The following is a 20,541-nucleotide window of genomic DNA, read 5'->3' as shown; positions in this document are numbered from 1 at the left end:
TGTTGCTTTCTCATATCATTAAATTTCCTTGTGTTCCCCAAAACATTATTTCTGATCGAGGGGCTCCATTGCTGGCTAGCTCTTGTCATAGATTTTCCCACAGATTGAGTATCAAGCTGTCTTTTCCTCAGGTTATCATCCCGAGACTAATGGGCACACAGAAAGGATGAACCAAGCGGTGGAGCAATATTTGAGATATTTTGGGTGGCTGCCACCAAAGATTTTTCACTTAAAGGTCACGTCTAGGAAGTTTGCACCTAAATTTGTAGCTCCCTATAAAATTACTAAAATTCTTAGTCCTCTGACAATTAAGTTGCAACTTCCTTTTGCTTGGAGAATCAATAATTCTTTCCTTTTAAAAAAAAAATTGAGGGGACACCTGGTCCTCAAGAGATAATTGAGGTGGCTTTGGAAGGGGATCAGGAGTATGCGGTAGAGCGAGCTCTTGATTCCAGACTTTCAAGCATGTGATGCTCTGTCAAACTCATCCATGACAAGTGACATTTTTGGCAATGTGAAAATGACAACTGACACCAGATAAAAAGGGGAGAGGTTGACTCAATCTTTGCATTGCGTGTCTGTGTGTGTCACACTAAGCATGGAGAACAGAAAGAGGAGAAGAACTGTCTGAGGACATCAGAACCAAGATTGTTGAAAAATGCTAACAATCTCAAGGTTAGAAGTTCATCTCCAGAGATCTTGATGTTCCTTTTGTCCACGGTGCACAACATAATCAAGAAGATTACAACCCATGGCACTGTAGCTAATCTACCTGGACGTGGATGGCACAGAGAAATTGTTGAAAGGTTGAAACGCAGGATAGTCCGGATGGTGGATATGCCCCAGTCAAGGTCCAAAGAAATTCAAGCTGTCCTGCAGCTCAGGGTGCATTAGTGTAAAAAATGAGAACTATCTGTCCACATCTGAATTACATTGAACACTATGGAGGAGACCCAGAAGGACCCCACAGCTGACACAGAGACATAAAAAAGCTAGACTGCAGTTTGCCAATATTTGTGAGTAACCAAAATACTTCTGGGAAAGCATCTTGTGGACAGAGGAGACCAAGATAGAGCTTTTTGGTAAAGCTGCTGTTTACCAAAAACGAAATTAGGCCTACAAAAAAAGAATACAGCACGTACAAGATTTCTCCCGTGCATCCCCCATACTCTAGAACGCTCTACCTCAGCACATCAGACTCTCCCCTACCGTGAAAAGCTTCAAGAGGAACCTCAAGACCCACCTCTTCCAACAAGCCTACAACCTACAATAGCCCTCAGTCCAGTAGACCACTGCGCAACCAGCTCTGTCCTCACCTATTGTACCATCACCCATTCCCTGTAGACTGTGAGCCCTCGCGGGCAGGGTCCTCTCTCCTCCTATACCAGTCTGTTTTGTACTGCTAATGATTGTTGTACGTATACCCTTTCACTTGTAAAGCGCCATGGAATAAATGGCGCTATAATAATAAATAATAATAATATGGTGGAGGTTCGAAGATATATTGGGGTTGTTTTGTTGCAGTGGGAGCATTGACTGTGTTCAATGTATCATGAAATCTGAAGATCACCAAAGGATTTTGGGTGGCAATGTAGTGCCCAGTGCCAGAGAGCTGGATCTGTGTCCTACGTTATGGGTCTCCAGCAGGACAATGACCCCAAACACTTCAAGAAGCCCCAGAAATGAATGAAAACAAAGCGCTGGAGAGTTCTGAAGAGACAGCAATGAGTCCGGATCTAAATCCTATTGACACATGTGGGGAGATCTTAAAATTGCTGTTGGGAGGAGAGAAGACGCCTTTAGATATGAGAGACCTGGTTTATAAAGAAGAGTCCGAGATTCCAGGTGAGAGGAGGAAGAAGCTTGTTGACGGTTATAGGAGGCGACTGAATGCAGGTATTTATTCCAAAGGGTTAAGGGTGTGCAACCAAATATTAATTTGGTCAGGCCCATTTTTGGAGCTTGTGTCAAATTATATCCAACTTGCCTTTTTTTCTCAGTTTTTCTTAGTCGGTTTGTGTTCCTTCACAGCATCTATTTTTTTCACCTTACATGAACATGTTTTAGTTTTCTCTGGGTTTTTGTGTCTTCTTGTACACCGTCCTCTCGCCTTGTAGGCAGTGTTTTGCGGCTTCCTCTCTGGTCTATCACTGGTCCATCAGGAGGTACAAGAAACCCCTCGACAGTCTTTCAAGGAGTCAGGTCCGAGATGGTGTTTTTAGTTCTGCGGCTAGGTTCTTTCTAGTCTGTAGAGGGACCAGAAGGGTGTGACCGCGCCTTCTCCATGTAATAGCTCTTCCCTTTTTCTGCTACCCATGTGTGACAGTGTTTATGCTCAGAAGGGTCAGTCTGTTGATACCAATGTCCACTTCTCTTCTGAATATTACAGCAAATTTGAGTCTAATATTAGACTTAGTAACTTACTGTGAAAATTGCAAGATTGTGAGTGTTTTTTCTGTAGATAGTTGCATAGAAAGAACCCACTAGGTCATATTATGTTGACACACTCAATTTAATAGCAGTATCAGCCAGATCTATAGTTGGCCAGTTCTTCTACTGTCGTTCATGAGAATTTCAACCCATAAATTGAGCATTATTTGGGAGAGTATAGATAGCTGGTACATCTTCCAGGTCCAATCTGAAAATAATTTAGAATCAGGGTCTAACTTGCACCTTCTACTCTAGCAGCCACTGCAGAGTGACAACCCCTAACATGGGGCCTACTGAGGTTGTCATCCGAGTTGGGCTGCCCAGACATAAATTTAGCAAATTTCCAGGAAGGCTCTGGTCACAATAATGGGCAATAAGGCAAAAAGAAGCAGGCCCTACAGAGCCATTAACTTTCTATTGGTTTTCCAAGGGGGTCTCATGGGTGACATACAGTCCTTTCGTGTCCAGCTGCAGAAGGTCGCAGCGTTTGGCTGCATAAACCTGACCTTTTATCAATACTATTTGGTTTTTTGCCATTTCTCTTTAGGACCCTGTGGCATTGTTCAGCCTGTCAGCTACTGTTCATCAGTACTTCCCTTGTCTTATATATACCTTCACTTCCTATTGCTTGGTACTGGTGATATTTGATACATCTTTATCAAGTCTTCAGTGCAAGCAGGGGGCTTGCATACATACAGCCCTAACCATGACCTACAAAGCCATCCACAACCTGTCTCCTCCCAACATCTCTGACCTAGTCTCCCGCTACTTACCTGCATGTAACCTTCGATCCTCACAAGATCTCCTTCTCTACTCCCCTCTCACCTCCTCTTCCCACCATCGCATCCAAGATTTCTCCCGTGCCTCCCCCATACTCTGGAATGCTCTACCTCAACACATCAGACTCTCCCCTACCTTGACAAGCTTCAAAAGGAACCTGAAGACCCACCTCTTCCGACAAGCCTACAACCTGCCGTAACCCTCAGTCTGATGCAGCGCCGCACAATAAGCTCTACCCTAACCTACTGTATTCTCACCTATCCACAGGGACCTCTATCCTCCTGTACCAGTCTGTGCCTTGTATTGTTTTTGATTATTGTACTTGTCCCTATTATGTGTACCCCTTTCACATGTAAAGCGCCATGGAATTGATGGCATAATAATAATAATAATAATCTGGAGAATCTTGGTGGTTGTTGCAGCTTCTCTCCCTGAGTTACTAGAGATAAGTTGTTTGTAGTTTTCCCTTATTTGTTACCCCTGTGTGTCCTTTAGTGCCTAATGGGGTTGACAAAGAGCTCATACGATTTACTTCCTACCTAGGGCCCAGGTCATGGTCAGCCTAGGGCCAGGTATCCTGCTGGGAGCATAGGTGCTGACCTATATAGGGTGGGGAGCCAAGGCCCGGTGGTAGGCTTGGTCAGGGGTCACCATCTCCACCTTCGCTTGACACGGGGTTTCCCTTCCCTTTCCTTTCATCGTTCACTTGATACTTTCCCGTACCTAGCATGATAGGGGGTAGAGGGATCTTGGTTTATGGATTGTTCATCTACAAAGGCCGATTGTATTAAAATAGTTTTTTGGAAGATTTTGAGGCTCTTTTAGTTTTAGATTTTAGTTTAGCATCCAAGCGTTACATTTCTTCTGGTGGTCCTCAAAATAATAACCGCAGTCTAACGTTGCTCGTCGTCACCAAGCCTTCACCAAGCATTTATATGCTGAACGGTTAGTGGAAACCTGGACGATGACCTCAATGAGTCCTAATGTTGACTTAGCGTTTGTCTCCTAAAAACTGAAGATGACTCAGAAACACAAGGAAAGAAAACGTCTCCAGGTAACTTGGGTGGAGGATATCATAAGCTCTGGATTTTATGGTTTCTTGATATTGCTCTCCTGTAAACACGGCTCATTAGCCGAGTCACTTTCCCGTTTGCCCTCAATTCCTAGAAGCAATCTTGGCTTTCCTCATCTCGGTTTCTTCAATCTCGGAATTCAATCAGCGCTCAGCAGTTTCCCGCGGTGACGAGAAGCCCGTTATGAGCTTGTCTCTTTTGTCTCGGTAAATCACCTTTCTCCAGACGGTGTTCACAGCGGGAGGCGGGCTCTGCCTTCTGGTATGTGTGAGCGCACCAGGCAGGGGGTCCATTGTGTTACCATGTAAACATGGAGAACACTGCCCCCGACAAGTACTCTAAAACATGTCTATATCGACTTTCTCCTGAGTCCATTTCTATTGATCTTTGAGGGGTTAATTGTGCAGAATTACTGATAATCATGTTGTTTGTTTCATTACAGGCTTTCGCTCTTAATGGAAAACTCAATTTTTGTTATACACTTTTAAACAATTTAAGGCCTGCAACACACATCCGTTGAAAACGTGCGTGTTTGGTCCGTTTCCGTACATACCAGAGATACAACCAAACGTGCACATATGTTGTTCTATGTTAAAAGACACACGTGCGTGTTATTTGATCTTCCGTGTGTTCGTGTGCGTCCCACGTTTTTTGCTCCGTTTGGCACGGAAGCATGTTCGTTTTTGGGACGGAGCACACACACACGGACATAATGTTAGCCTATGGGAGTCCAAATAAAACGTTCCTTGCACGGATGTGTGGTTATGTCGTCCGTGTGAAATGTACGTGTGTGATGCAAAATGTCGTTACTACATGTCGGAAGACAGAGTAGCGGGATGAGAATGAAGTCAGGTGAACTTCACCCGACTTCATTGTCATGCCGCGGCTCTGTCTGTGTGCCGTGTACTGATTAGCGGTCACCTGTGAAGGATTCACCGGTGACCGCTAATCCCCCGAGTGACTGAAGTGTCCCCCCCTCTTTCATACTCACCGATCCCCGATCACCGGCGCTGCATGGCGTTCACACTGCTCCGGCGGCTTTTTCTAATTTGAAAAAGCCGGCCGCTCATTAAACAATCTCGTATTCCCCCCTTTCCCCGCCCACCGTCGCCTATGATTGGTTGCAGTGATACACGCCCCCATGCTGAGTGACAGGTGTCTCACTGCACCCAATCACAGCAGTCAGTGGGCGTGTCACTATGGAGTATAGAAATAAATAAATATTTAAAAAAAAACGGCGTGCGGTCCCCCCAATTTTAATACCAGCCAGATAAAGCCATACGGCTGAAGGCTGGTATTCTCAGGATGGGGAGCCCCACGTTATGGGGAGCCCCCCAGCCTAACAATATCAGTCAGCAGCCACCCAGAATGGCTGCATACATTAGATGCGACAGTTCTGGGACTGTACCCGGCTCTTCCCGATTTGCCCTGGTGCGTTGGCAAATCGGGGTAATAAGGAGTTATTGGCAGCCCATAGCTGCCACTAAATCCTAGATTAATCATGTCAGGCGTCTCCCCGAGATACCTTCCATGATTAATCTGTAAGTTACAGTAAATAAACACACACACCTGAAAAATCCTTTATTAGAAATAAAAAACACAAACACATTCTCTGGTTCACCAATTTAATAAGCCCGAAAAAGCCCTCCATGTCCGGCGGAATCCAGGATGGTCCAGCGTCGCTTCCAGCTCTGCTGCATTAAGGTGACCGGAGCAGCAGAGGAAACCGCCGCTCCTGTCACCTCCACGCAGCAAATGAAGAGAGCCGCGTGATCAGCTGAGCTAATGTGACGCCCTGGGCAAGCCAGGGGTCACAGGTCACAACAACACACACACCCCACATCCCTGCAGGAACAGCAAGGTCAGACCAGAAACCCTTGTTGCCTTCCTCCAGGGGCTGATGATCACACCAGGGGGTGGAGCCAGGCGGTTGGTCTCCACCCACCGAGGAGTTCACAGCCCTGGAGGCGGGAAAACCAGGCAGTGAGAGTTGAGCTCAGGCAGAGCTTGAGTGAGGAGTAAAAGATAGAGTTTGGAGTTTGAAGAAGAAGGAGTAAACAGTGAAGTTGGAGAGTAGAAAGTAGTGGAGTGGTAGTGAGAGAAGGAAGAAGTAGCAGGAGAAACGTGACGGTTTGAAGCCTGAAGTTGGTCTGGGTGTGTGCCCCGGACTGAGACAGCAAGGTTGACAGACGGCGGTGACCGTCTGCAGGAGAGACTGCTCAGAGGTTGCCGAAAAGACCGTGGACGGGTGGTGACCCGGCGGTACCGGAGCGGTATACAAAGAACAGTCAGCACCAGTGGCAGGGGCCTTTCGGATCCCGGCAAGGCTAGGAGTCGCCGAATTTGCCAAATCCGTCAGTGAAGGGGACCTCCGGGTCTCCCAGCAGCAAAGTCCCGAGTGAAGGCAACCGTCCAACCGTGAAAGGGAGACACCGCCACCGCCAAGGCACCAGTCTCCCAGGGCCAGCGCCTGCGGGCAAGAGTGGGGCTCCTCCGGCCCATATCCAGGTCGGGGAGCGGGTTACCAGTGGGAATCCATCGCTACCAACATTGAACTTAGGTGCAGGGAAGAGACTGTCACCGTTAACTGCAGGGAACATCAGCACTGCAGCCGTCCGAGGGACCCGTCCAACCAGCCGTTTGTTTACCGTGAACTGTGTCATCATCTTTGGGCTGAGTGAGTACCTCCGTGCCGTGCGGCACAGCGCTGCCCCTGTGTCCCTGCACCTCCACAGGCCCCATAACCCGCCTGTCCACCAGTCCCAACCCCATCATCGGGCCCCGGGACCACCACACCCCCTACCCACGGAGGGGCAAACCAACATCTAGCTGCTCCATACCACCACTCCCGGGATCCCCAGACAGAGCAGCGGTGGTGTCTACATAATCACCACAACCGTGGGTGGCGTCACGGACATTCATCCAATCCCCCACCAACAAAACAAACCCCCTTTCACTCACGGGCGAGGAGCGCCGCTCGAGACCCCCGGGATCCGGCCCACCACTCGAGCCACCACAGAGCAGCAACCGCCGGACCCGAACAGTGGGGTGAGCGCAGTGTTGACACTCTCCTCCCCGCCCGCGACACTGTCACTGAGGTTACTCGCGGCCACCGCTGGATGCAGCGGTGGCCGCGGGTAACCTCAGTGACAGCTCAGCTGATCGCGCTACTCACCGCCGCTCCTGTCAGCTCCACGCAGCAACTGAGGTGAGTATCGCGATCAGCTGAGCTGTCACTGAGGTTACCCACTGTCACTGCATCCAGCGGTGGCCGCGAGTAACCTCAGTGACAGCTCAGCTGATCACGCGGCTCTCTTCAGTTGCTGCATGGAGCTGACAGGAGCGGCGGTGTATTCTGCAGCTCCGGTCACCTCCATGCAGCAGAGCTGGAAGTGATACTAGACCATCCTGGATTACTCCGGACATGGAGGGCTTTTTGGGGCTGATTAAATTGGTGAACCAGGGAATGTGTTTGTGTTTTTTATTTCTAATAAAGGATTTTTCAGGTGTGTGTGTTTATTTACTGTAATTTACAGATCAATCATGGAAGGTATCTCGGGGAGACGCATGACATGATTAATCTAGGACTTATTGGCAGCTATGGGCTGCCAATAACTCCTTATTACCCCGATTTGCCAACGCACCAGGGCAAATCGGGAAGAGCCGGGTACAGCCCCAGAACTGTCGCATCTAATGTATGCGGCAATTCTGGGCGGTTGCTGACTGATATTGTTAGGCCGGGGGGCTCCCCATAACGTGGGGCTCCCCATACTGAGAATACCAGCCTTCAGCCGTATGGCTTTATCTGGCTGGTATTAAAATTGGAGGGACCGCACGCCGTTTTTTTTAATTATTTATTTATTTATTTCTATACTCCATAGTGACACGCCCACCGGCTGCTGTGATTGGGTGCAGTGAGACACCTGTCACTCAGCGTGGGGGCGTGTCTCACTGCAACCAATCATAGGCGCCGGTGGGCGGGAAAAGCAGGGAATACGAGATTGTTTAATGAGCGGCTGGCTTTTTCAAAAGAGGAAAAGCCGCCGGAGCTTAGAGAACAGCCGTGCAGCGCCACGCCGGGGATCGGGGAACGGTGGGTATGCGAGAGGGGTACTCCATTCAGTCACTCGGGGGATTAGCGGTCACTGGTGAGTCCTTCACGGGTGACCGCTAATCAGGACACGGCACACAGACAGAGCCGCGGTATGAGGATGAAGTCGCGTGAAGTTCACCCGAGTTCATTCTCATCGCGCAACTCTGTCTGCTGTCAGCCGGCATGTATCAACGACATTTAACATCACACGCGGACATTTCACACGGACAACACACACACACGTCAGTTAAGTTTCACACGCACACACAGCCATTCCACACGCACACACAGCCATTCCACACGCACACACAGCCATTCCACACGCACACATGGTTACCATACGCCGGACACACAGCCACCACACGTGCGTTATTTACGGACCAAAAAACGGATTACGGACATGAAAAACGGCCCGTATTACATGTGCATGGTTATCAAGGACGTGTGTTTTAGGCCTAAGGCAAATATTACTTAAAATTTCATACAAAAGAATGAAATCAGATGCAACTATGGCCCTTACTCATACTCATGGTCAGTAAATTGGCATAGCACACTTTGAAAAGTCACAACATTTTTGCATAACATGGAGTTGCACAAAATATTTTGCAACTTTTGTCGTTTTTATGCCTAAACAGGCAGAGCTGGGGACTAATGATGAGTGAGCACTACAATGCTCGGGTGCTCGGTACTCGTAACTAGTGATGAGCGGGCACTACCATGCTCGGGTGCTCAGTACTGGTAACTAGTGATGAGTGGGCACTACCATGCTCAGGTGCTCAGTACTCGTAACTAGTGATGAGAGGGCACTACCATGCTCAGGTGCCCAGTACTCGTAACTAGTGATGAGAGGGCACTACCATGCTCGGGTGCTCAGTACTCGTAACTAGTGATGAGAGGGCACTACCATGCTCGGGTTCTCAGTACACGTAACTAGTGATGAGCGGGCACTACCATGCTCGGGTGCTCAGTACTCGTAACTAGTGATGAGAGGGCACTACCATGCTCGGGTGCTCAGTACTCGTAACTAGTGATGAGAGGGCACTATCATGCTCGGGTTCTCAGTACTCGTAACTAGTGATGAGAGGGCACAACCATGCTCGGGTGCTCAGTTCAGGTAACTAGTGATGAGCGAGCACTACCATGCTCGGGTACTCAGTACTCGTAACTAGTGATGAGAGGGCACTACCATGCTCGGGTTCTCAGTACACGTAACTAGTGATGAGCGGGCACTACCATGCTCAGGTGCTCGGTACTCGTAACTAGTGATGAGCGGGCACTACCATGCTCAGGTGCTCAGTACTCGTAACTAGTGATGAGCGGGCACTACCATGCTCAGGTGCTCGGTACTCGTAACTAGTGATGAGCGGGCACTTCCATGCTCGGGTGCTCAGTACTCGTAACTAGTGATGAGCGGGCACTACCATGCTCAGGTGCTCGGTACTCGTAACTAGTGATGAGAGGGCACTACCATGCTTGGGTGCTCAGTACTGGTAACTAGTGATGAGCGGGCACCACCATGCTTGGGGACTCATAACTTATAACTAGTGATGATCAAGCACTACCATGCTTGGGTGCTCTGTACTAGTAACTTGTGATGATTGAGCACTACCATGCTCGGGTGTTCAGTACTCATAACTAGTGATGAGCGAGCACTACCATGCTCGGGGGCTCAGTACTCGTAACTAGTGATGAGCGGGCACTACCATGTTCAGATGCTCAGTACTAGTAACTAGTGATGAGTGAGCACTACCATGCTCGGGTGCTCGGTACTCGTAACTAGTGATGAGCGAGCACTACCATGCTCAGGTGCTCAGCACTCGTAACTAGTGATGAGCGGGCACTACCATGCTTGGGTGCTCAGTACTCGTAACTAGTGATGAGCGGGCACTACCATGTTTGGGTGCTCAGTACTCGTAGCTAGTTATGAGCGGGCACTACCATGCTCGGGTGCTCAGTACTCGTAACTAGTGATGAGTGAGCACTACCATGCTTGGGTGCTCTGTACTCGTAGCTAGTGATGAGTGGGCACTACCATGCTCAGGTGCTGTGACTCGTAACTAGTGATGAGCGGGCACTACCATGCTCGGGTGCTCTGTACTGGTAACTAGTAATGAGCAGGCACTACCATGCTCGGGTGCTCAGTACTGGTAACTAATGATGAGCTGGCACTACCATGCTCGGGTGCTCAGTACTCGTAACTAGTGATGAGCGGGCACTACCATGCTCGGGTGCTCAGTACTGGTAACTAGTGATGAGCGGGCACTACCATGCTCGGGTGCTCTGTACTTGTAACTGGTGATGAGCGGGCACTACCATGCTCAGGTGCTCAGTACTGGTAACTAGTGATGAGCGAGCACTACCATGCTCGGGTGCTCAGTACTGGTAACAAGTGATGAGTGGGCACTACCATGCTCGGGTGCTCAGTACTCGTAACTAGTGATGAGTGAGCATTACCATGCTCGGGTGCTCGGTACTCGTAACTAGTGATGAGTGAGCACTACCATGCTCGGGTGCTCGGTACTCGTAACTAGTGATGAGCGAGCACTACCATGCTCAGGTGCTCGGTACTCGTAACTAGTGATGAGCGAGCACTACCATGCTCGGGTGCTCGGTACTCGTAACTAGTGATGAGCGGGCACTACCATGCTCAGGTGCTCGGTACTCGTAACTAGTGATGAGTGAGCACTACCATGCTCGGGTGCTCAGTACTCGTAACTAGTGATGATGAGTGAGCACTACTATGCTCGGGTGCTCAGTACTCGTAACTAGTGATGAGTGAGCACTACCATGCTCAGGTGCTCAGTACTCGTAACTAGTGATGAGCGGGCACTACCATGTTCAGCTGCTTCGTACTTGTAACTAGTGATGAGTGAGCACTACCATGCTCAGGTGCTCGGTACTCGTAACTAGTGATGAGCGGGCACTACCATGCTCGGGTGCTCAGTACTCATAACTAGTGATGAGCGAGCACTACCATGCTCGGGTGCTCGGTACTTGTAAGTAGTGATGAGCGGGCACTACCATGCTCGGGTGCTCAGTACTCGTAACTAGTGATGAGCGGGCACTACCATGCTCAGGTGCTCGGTACTCGTTACTAGTGATGAACGGGCACTATCATGCTCGGGTGCTCAGTACTCGTTACTAGTGATGAGCGGGCACTACCATGCTCGGGTGCTCAGTACTCGTAACTAGTGATGAGCGGGCACTACCATGCTCGGGTGCTCAGTACTCGTAACTAGTGATGAGCGGGCACTACCATGCTCGGGTGCTCAGTACTCGTTACTAGTGATGAGCGGGCACTACCATGCTCGGGTGCTCAGTACTCGTAACTAGTGATGAGTGAGCACTACCATGCTCAGGTGCTCAGTACTCGTAACTAGTGATGAGCGGGCACTACCATGTTCAGCTGCTTCGTACTTGTAACTAGTGATGAGTGAGCACTACCATGCTCGGGTGCTCGGTACTCGTTACTAGTGATGAGTGGGCACTATCATGCTCGGGTGCTCAGTACTCGTTACTAGTGATGAGCGGGCACTACCATGCTCGGGTGCTCAGTACTCGTTACTAGTGATGAGCGGGCACTACCATGCTCGGGTGCTCAATACTCGTAACTAGTGATGAGCGGGCACTACCATGCTCAGGTGCTCAGTACTCGTAACTAGTGATGAGCAGGCACTACCATGTTCAGCTGCTTCGTACTTGTAACTAGTGATGAGTGAGCACTACCATGCTCGGGTGCTCGGTACTGGTAACTAGTGATGAGCGGGCACTACCATGCTCGGGTGCTCAGTACTCATAACAGAGGATGGGGGTAAAGTTATTCTTTCTAATCAAGCCCTCCTTGTGCAGTAGCTTCTTATCTGTGGATGAAGGTAACTTACAATGTGTCAAGGTTTCTCATCCATGGAGGTGGCTCAATCACAGTGTGTGAGGACTTTTCATCCTTTAGGGGGCTCAATCACAACTTTGCCTCAAAACACGACCATGAATAACAAATCAGATCTAAACCTCTTCCAAGACAAGAACATCTTATTTCAACCATTCAAGACAATAAGGAAATGAACAGTGCTTGATGATGGAGACCATGACAGGAGGGAAAAGTGATAACTAAGTGTCTCGGTGAACAAAACATTGACATTTTGGGTGCATGGCGGGGAAACTCTCCAGATCTCAATCTCTTTGAGAACCTTTGGTCAATCCTAAGAAAGTGACAAAGGAAAATGGAGAAAATTGTGATAAACCCCGAGCACTCATGAGACAAAAGCAGAACTTGGCTCAGAAGTCAATATCCAGCTGCCGGGGAGAAGGCCATAAGTCTAGATAAATCGGGGTAGGGGCTGGAAATATTCAGTCTTTGTTGAAACTTTATGTATTTGTCCTTGTCCAGAAAATAATACAAATTTATGGAAAGTTTAGAATTGTGGTTGAGCAACCAAAGAAACATCCAACTACAAGATCGAAAAACACTAAGCTCTCATTCACACATCAGTATTTTTTATGAGCATTTTATCAGTATTTGGAAGCCAAAACCAGGAGTATCTGAAAAATACGGGACAGATAGCAATCCTTAAATTACTGTCATGTGATGTTCGGCTCTACACATAGCTGCTGGCATGGCGTTGTCGGATTCTGTTCACACCAGAGTCTGACAAGCAACCTGAGGCTTCTGTATTGTCCAGCCAGAGCCGGGCGTTGGCTGGTTCAGGTTCACTGGTCTTCAGCCCTGCAGGAGTTAATTCCTGCAGACCGTTGAGCAGGAACTAGGAACTCAGGTTGCTGATTTCCAAGTGCAGCTGTCACCTTCCTATTTAGAGCACCGATTCCTTCCTGTTTGTGCCGATGATAGCTTCAGTTTTAGCTCCAGCAATCCCTGTTTTGGTGATTTTCCTGTTTATGGTGATCTGTGCTGTGCTACTGAGTGGTGTGACCATTTCCCTGTTGTGCATTACTTCCCTCCTTTTTTCACTGTTCCCCTGTGTGTACATATTGTTTCTCCTGTGTGTTTTGAGTGCTGTGTGTACGAGTTTCCGTTCTTCCTTGTCCGTGTCATTTTGTGGGGTTTTGTCTTTGTGCTTTCCAGGCCACCCTGAGGGTGTGGGAAAGGGGGAGTAGGATCAGGGCTCAGACAGGAAGTAGGGTCACTCTGGGGGCTTGGACCTGTCTACCATCAAGCCTACCTCCGAGATAAGGGACAGTGCAGGGTCTCAAGTCTGAGGGCCAGCCTAGGACCACCTGTCCTGTTATTACATACCCTGTAACACCCCATGACAATTACAGTTTTCTCTGTAATTTCCACTTCTGGCTTTGGCACACAAACACCCATACAAAAATACCGATTTGTGAATGGGGCCCAAAGCACAAACTGTGAAAATAAAAGTTGAGTTTCAAAACGTTTGGACACAACTGCTCTAACTTCAGATTTCCCTATCCGAAAAGTTATTTGGACTGATCCTTAAAGTCCCGGAAGTTTCTAGTGAATATGTCTGAATCTATTTCAGATTCTTCCCTTTTGATAACATTTACTAAAACGTAAGAAAAATTCCGAATTAAATTTCTAAGGAAACGTTGTAATTAGATTTGTGTTTGTATTCTGAACTTTGGGTCAATGCAATTATTCTCTATAAAGCTGTAGAATAATCCGCTCTGAATGTGACGCAGCTTTCAATTGATTTTTTAATTAGAGGCATTTGTGTGACTTCATGGAGCCGATCGGTGGGACCAGAACTTCTCTGTTGATTGGAGAAGCTTTTTGCTTAACTCTTCAGATTGAGGAGATGTTGTACTCGTAGACTGGACATCAAGCACCGAGCTCATCGTTGTCAGGAATCCTCCCCCTTCTTACTATTCTCTATGTCTTCAGGAATCTTGTGGCCATGACCTTTTCATGCATTTTTTTAGTACATTTTTTGCGAATTATTGCTATTGTCCTCCTATTTTATTACACAGGTTCTCTAATGATGAGGCATTCAAGTTCCTTTATGTCCAAGAGCAAATTTTTCAAATTTCCTGTTTTTATTTGATTTCTTCTGCTTCTCCATGATTCTCCACCCCATTCGCTCCTCCGTCCTGACCTGTCTACTGTCTCATCTCAAGATGCTACAGGAGACTAGTCCAGGTATCTCTGTGACGCCCTGGACTAGCCAGGTAGTCACAGACAGGCCCTTGCACAAACACCAGGCCCCTAAAAAGGTAACAGCAGCCAACCTAGAAACCCTGAGTCACCCCTCTCAGGTCTTGACGTTCACACTAGGGGGACGGGGCCAGGAGGTTGGCCACGCCCACCGAGGAATTTGGATAGCCTGAGGCGGGAAAACACAGCAGATGAGTTTTGGAGGTGAAAGAGAGGAGTGGAGTAGGAGAAACGTCTGTTACGGATCTGGGTCGTAGCCCAGATACCCTGTGGCCAGGAGACAGAAGGTGGTTGCCGCCTGCAGGAGCCGGGAAGACGGCTGGTGGAACCGTAAGGGACCGGGACAGGGTAGTGGCCCGCCGGTACCGAACCGGGGAACCAACTGGAAACCGGAGCATCAGGAGGGGTACTCAGACCCAGAACGAGGCCCAGAAACCACTGGACTGAGTCAAATTCACTGATGGGGGTCTGGACCTTAGGTTCTTTCCCACCCAAGTCCCGAGTGAAGACAACAGCCCAACAAGGGGGGTAGAAAGCCACCGCTTAGGCAGAGAGATCCCACGGGCCAGCGTCTGCGGGCAATCGGGTTCTCCCGACACACACACACAAAGCCGGGGAGCAGACTCCCGTCGCGGAAGCGCAGGCAGTCAAAATACACAAACGAGGTGCAGGAAAAAGGCGGGAACCACCAAACCGGGTGGGGGACCAGACGCAGCCGGCTGCGGGCACCGACCACTATCCTTTTGGTTTACCAGAGAGTCCGATGTATCTGTCATAGTGAGTACAACAATGCCCTCAGGCCGCGCTCTGCACCGCACTAACAAGCCTGTACCTCGCAACCACCGGGCCCCGGGACCATCATCCCCTGCCCACGGAGGGGTCAACACCAAGCTGCACAACACCATCCCAGGGAGCCTAGTTAACGGCAGCGGTGGTGTCCACACTCACCACAACCCGTGGGTGGCGTCACCAACTTAAATCCCTAAACACCACGGCCCCAGCCGTGAACCTCCCCACTGAAACCCCTCAAGTAGAGCAACCCTCCCTTCAGAGCGACGTGACCCCCGGGTTCGGAAGCGCTCGAGCCACCCACCGACGAGCCCGGATACGAGCGGATCGGCTGCCAGCTGAGCCCCGGGGCGGTACATCTCCACCATAGGGTCCTTCATAAAGATGAATCCATACTTTGGAAAACTCAAGGATGAATATTTGGGCTTTCATAGACACTGCACCATAGGCCCCCTTCACACGTCCAAGCAAAAAAAACAAACGTTTTGCACGTTCCGTTGTGGAGTTCCATGGCCCATCCATGTTTCAGTGTGTATGTGTTCCGTGTACTATCATGTGGATAGCAAGGTGGCGGTCAGATAGGAGTGCTAGGAAGCAGGAGGACTAGGTAAGTAAACTTTATAAACAAACCTTTTATTTGAAAACCCTCTAACGGCCACTACGCGTTTCAACAGCTGATTGCTGTCTTCATCAGGTGTTTAGGCTAATCATCAGGAGCAGCTCTGGGAGCGGAGGCTCATTCACCAGACACCAGGACCTACGGTTGCTGGGTTCCCATGATCTTCAGGCTGACACAGGACCTACGGTGACATACGTCCGGTCGCGCACAATCACGTGACCTACCCGGAAGAATCAATCCACGCTGGCCCCAGGGTTTGCAGAGGACACCTTATCCAGCGGTTTTCTCCTGGATCAATCCTCACCTTTACCCTTGCACAACCCCATCAGGTGAGCGGCCTCTGGGCAATAACTAATCCCCACTGCTTCCACCGGGTGTTACACAGCGCATCTGTATTTCTCCTCCTGTCACATGTACTATCCGTGTGACATCCGGATAGCACAAGGACAGCTTGAACTTGTATACTTACCTGTCTCCGGAGCTGCTGTCACACTTGCTTCAGGGTCCACAGTCAGTGCAGTTAAAATTTATGAGCATAATGAGCCGGACCCAGAAGCAAGTGTGACAGCAGCGCTGGAGACAGGAGCACCGGAGACAGGTAGGTAAAAAAATACATTAATTTCTAAATGGCATTTGGTCATATCTTGCTATCTATCTTACAATATGTCAAACCAATAAAAAAAAAAATATATAAGGAAGGACACATTTGTAGTTTATAATTAGCATTAGCCAAAAAAAAAAAAAAAGGCAAATCATCAATGTAGCATGAACAGTTGAGCAAACTAACATTGGTCATAACTAGTGATGAGAGAGCACTACCAAGCTCCATTGAGTTATTTAGAGGTCACCAAATTTACACTGTTATACAAGCTGCACACCGACACTGTACATTGTATCACAGGGTCAGATATAATAAAATACATAAATGTGAGGGTACTCACTGTTGTGATACAATGTATATACAATGGGTGAAATAAGTATTTAACACAAGTCGCCAACTTTCAAAATAAATACATTTCTAAAGGTGCTATTGTCATGAATTTCTCACCAAACCTTGATAACAACCCACACAGGCAAAAAAATCTAACCATAGATGTCCTTAAAAATAGGGATTTGTAATAAAGAGAAATGACACATTCGAAACAGTATTGAACACGCTTACTGAAATTTATTTAATACTTTGTACAAATGCCTTAATCACCAAATGGTGCAATTAAAGGCCCCGTTACATGCAACGACATCACTAACAAGATGTCGTTGGGGGTCACGGAATTCGTGACGCACATCCGTTCTCGTTAGCGACGTCGTTGCGTGTGACACCTACGAACGACCGCTAACGATCAAAAATACTCACCTTATCGTTGACACGTCGTTCTAATCCCAAATATTGTTGCAGGTGCTGGATGCAAGTTGTTCGTCATTCCTGCAGCACACATTGCTACGTGTGACACCGCAGGAACGAGGAACAATACCGTACCTGTGTCCTAGGGCAACGAGGTGGGCGTCACTTTCTTTCGAAAGGAGGCGGTTCGCCGGCCACAGCAACGTAGCTAGGCAGGTAAGTATGTGTGACGGGTACTAGCGATATTGTGCACCACAGGCAGCAATTTGCCCGTGATGCACAAACGACGGGGGCGGGTGCTTTCACGAGCGACATCGCTAGCGATGTCGCTGCGTGTAAAGCCCCCTTAAGAATCCAATTGACAACCAAAGATGGAGGTCGCCGATAATTTTTTAAAAAAGTATAGGCCATGAGTTGCTGTAGAACTGATCATGAACTTTAGGCAACAAAGATTATTAGAGTCAAGCTGCACAGACGGACTAGACAACAGGTCGGTTCCAACTTTGATTTGACCAACATATCTGAAGATTTTTTTTGGAACGGTCTGCACAACCGATTTATATCACTAGACATGGATGAAATAAAGCCTGAGGAATTATGGACATATATGAGGACTCTTATTACTGAAGAAGATAGAAAAACAATAAACAAGAGGCAGAAGAGACCCCCACAGCCATGGTTAACAGAAGAGACCCTAAAGATCATCCAAGAAACACAAATGGCAAAAAAAGCAGGACGCAGACATCATCAGAAAAAGACTTAAGAGCCATTCAAGCAGACAAAGAACTTATTAGCTAAAGATATGAACAGGGATAGAAAACCAGCATCTGAAGGGCAAAACCAAGAAGGCACCAAAAGATCAAAGATACAACAAAAGTTTCAACCAAGAGTGGGAAAGACACCAACGGGAACAAACAAACTGAGCCTGAACAGATCAAGGAAAAATGGAAAGAATACATGGAGCATCTATACAAGAACAAATCAGTGATACCGGAAGAAACGGAAACTGGAATGAGAGAGAACCGAACATCTTGAAAGAAGTAAATAGGAGAATAGTTATGGGCCAATCGACAATGAGGTATTCAATAAAGTAATCAATAATAATGGTTATGAAGGTCTTGAGACAGCTCACTGGTTTTACCCACCATGAGATGTTTTTTGTGTGGCACCTTGGCAATGAGGCCACTTTTTTGTAAGTCATCGTTGAACCAGCTGATAATATTTTTCCCTAATTGGCAGGAGCGATTTCTAATTACTGACAGGTTGCAGTTGGTGCCATGACTTTCCATGGCTTTTTGCACCTCTATCTTAATGTGTTCAATACATTTTCCTTGTGTCATTTCTCATTATTACACATAACTTAATTTATGGACAGCTATGGTTTGATTTCTTTGCCTGTGTGGATTGGATGGGTTGTCACCGTCACCTGATGAGAAATTCATGTAAATAGCACCTGCATAAATATAATTACTTAAAAAATTGGTGATGTGTCCAATACTTATTTCACCCACTGTATATATATATATATATATATATATATATATATATATACACACACACAGAGATACGGTATGTATATATATATATGTACAGATATATAGATATACATGTATATATATATATATATATATATATATATATATATATATATATATATAAAAATATGTATATATATATATAAATATAAATATAGATATATATATATATATAAATATAAATATATATATATGTAAATATAAATATATATATATATATATATATATATATATACAGTTATATCCAGAAATCTTTGGACAGTGACACAATTTTCGCGAGTTGGGCTCTGCATGCCACCACATTGGATTTTAAATGAAATCTCGTCAACAGAATTCAAGTGCAGATTGTAACGTTTAATTTGAAGGTTTGAACAAAAACATCTGATAGAAATTGTAGGAATTGTACACATTTCTTTACAAACACTCCACATTTTAGGAGGTCAAAAGTAATTGGACAAATAAACCAAACCCAAAAAAAAAAATTTTATTTTCAATATTTTGTTGCGAATCCTTTGAAGGCAATCACTGCCTTAAGTCTGGAACCCATGGACATCACCAAACGCTGGGTTTCCTCCTTCTTAATGCTTTGCCAGGCCTTTACAGCCGCAGCCTTCAGGTCTTGCTTGTTTGTGGGTCTTTCCGTCTTAAGTCTGGATTTGAGCAAGTGAAATGCATGCTCAATTGGGTTAAGATCTGGTGATTGACTTGGCCATTGCAGAATGTTCCACTTTTTTGCACTCATGAACTCCTGGGTAGCTTTGGCTGTATGCTTGGGGTCATTGTCCATCTGTACTATGAAGCACCGTCCGATCAACTTTGCGGCATTTGGCTGAATCTGAGCTGAAAGTATATCCCGGTACACTTCAGAATTCATCCGGCTACTCTTGTCTGCTGTTATGTCATCAATAAACACAAGTGACCCAGTGCCATTGAAAGCCATGCATACAGAATACTTTTCCAGAACTGAGCTGGCTTCATGAGGTGTTTTTCAGCAAATTTAACTCTGGCCTGTCTATTTTTGGAATTGATGAATGGTTTGCATCTAGATGTGAACCCTTTGTATTTACTTTCATGGAGTCTTCTCTTTACTGTTGACTTAGAGACAGATACACCTACTTCACTGAGAGTGTTCTGGACTTCAGTTGATGTTGTGAACGGGTTCTTCTTCACCAAAGAAAGTATGCGGCGATCATCCACCACTGTTGTCATCCGTGGACGCCCAGGCCTTTTTGAGTTCCCAAGCTCACCAGTCAATTCCTTTTTTCTCAGAATGTACCCGACTGTTGATTTTGCTACTCCAAGCATGTCTGCTATCTCTCTGATGGATTTTTTCTTTTTTTTCAGCCTCAGGATGTTCTGCTTCACCTCAATTGAGAGTTCCTTAGACCGCATGTTGTCTGGTCACAGCAACAGCTTCCAAATGCAAAACCACACACCTGTAATCAACCCCAGACCTTTTAACTACTTCATTGATTACAGGTTAACGAGGGAGACGACTTCAGAGTTAATTGTAGCCCTTAGAGTCCCTTGTCCAATTACTTTTGGTCCCTTGAAAAAGAGGAGGCTATGCATTATAGAGCTATGATTCCTAAACCCTTTCTCCGATTTGGATGTGAAAACTCTCATATTGCAGCTGGGAGTGTGCACTTTCAGCCCATATTATATATATAATTGTATTTCTGAACATGTTTTTGTAAACAGCTAAAATAACAAAACTTGTGTCACTGTCCAAATATTTCTGGACCTAACT

The 20,541-nt window shown here is 47.0% G+C and overlaps 1 protein-coding gene across 1 annotated transcript in view; it reads right to left on the bottom strand.

The window, feature by feature from the left end:
- COL22A1 (collagen type XXII alpha 1 chain) overlaps nt 1-20,541 on the bottom strand; it is a 515,443-nt gene that overhangs the window by 46,489 nt on the left and 448,413 nt on the right. The window lies entirely within an intron of this gene.

This window comes from Anomaloglossus baeobatrachus, chromosome 6 (assembly GCF_048569485.1).
Source record: "Anomaloglossus baeobatrachus isolate aAnoBae1 chromosome 6, aAnoBae1.hap1, whole genome shotgun sequence".
NCBI classification, from domain to species: domain Eukaryota; kingdom Metazoa; phylum Chordata; class Amphibia; order Anura; family Aromobatidae; genus Anomaloglossus; species Anomaloglossus baeobatrachus.
The sequence above is the reverse complement of the archived record's forward strand: the minus strand, read 5'-3'. Positions and strand labels throughout refer to the sequence as shown.